We start from the raw sequence: 1,189 nt of genomic DNA, 5'->3' as shown, positions 1-1,189 counted from the left end.
TCACACAGACCCATGGGGTACTGAGTGTGCTGGAAAAGGCTCTCCAGCTCCTGTAGCTTCAGTGGGGTGAACTAGTTGCGGTGGAAAGTCAACCCATGTTGCCAGACTTTTGCAGCCTGAATGGTGGCCTTGGGGGCCAGCTCCTGCTGCCTGGGTTCCTGGCCATTGCCAGTCCTCTTTTTGTAGTCCCAGGAACTATTTCAAAAATCCCTGGTAACATATTAGTTGTAAATTTTCATACTTTTCAACATGCTAAAATATGTATACAAACACACACTTATATTTATATGTAAAATGTTTATATATATATATATCCATATGCATATACATATATAAATGAAAGACTCTTTTTTAAGCAACAAAGGTATGGAAAATTCTTATCATGACCTTGCTGATGTGTTTTATAACAGAAGGAGGCAGTTATAAAGAAAATAAAGACAGCCTATAGCTCAACCGGCTAAGGCGCCAGCCACGTACACCTAAGGTGGCGGGTTCGAATCCCCAGCCCGGACCGCCAAACAACAATGACGGCTGCAACCAAAAAATAGCCGGGCATTGTGGTGGGTGCCTGTGGTCCCAGCTACTTGGTAGGTGGAGGCAGGAGACTCGCTTGAGCCCAGGAGTTGGAGGTTGCTGTGAGCTGTAATGCCATGGCACTCTACCCAGGGGGACAGCTTGAGGCTCTGTCTCAAAAAAAAAAAAAAAGAAAAAGAAAAAAAAAGAAAGACAAGTACCACAAGACACAAGATACCATTTAAAGGTGAATCTGTAAGTTCCATAGTAGAACTCATGGAAATAGAAAGCAGAGTGGTGGTGACCAGAGGCTGATCATGTGTGTGTTGGTCAAAAGATACAAACTGGGTTCAAGAGTGCAATTGTATAGCACAGTAACTGTAGCTAATAACAATGTACTACACTCTTAAACATTGCTAAGAGAACAGACTTTAAGTGTTCTCATCGCATGCACAAAATGGTAAATGGCCGAGGTAATATAAAACCAATTATTTTATCCACTCAGTGGAGCCACTGATGTATTCTGATTGTGAGGTTATTGTTAATTTATAATTTTCTCTTTATTTTAAAGGTCCTTGAGGTTATTGTTAATTTATAATTTTCTCTTTATTTTAAAGGTCCTGAATGCTTCACAACAAAGAATAAGCATCTTGTCTACAACCCTTTGACGAATACA

Source organism: Otolemur garnettii, unplaced genomic scaffold (genome assembly GCF_000181295.1).
Source record: "Otolemur garnettii isolate 467f Iridium unplaced genomic scaffold, OtoGar3 scaffold00001, whole genome shotgun sequence".
NCBI classification, from domain to species: Eukaryota; Metazoa; Chordata; class Mammalia; order Primates; family Galagidae; genus Otolemur; species Otolemur garnettii.
This window is presented reverse-complemented; position numbering follows the sequence as displayed.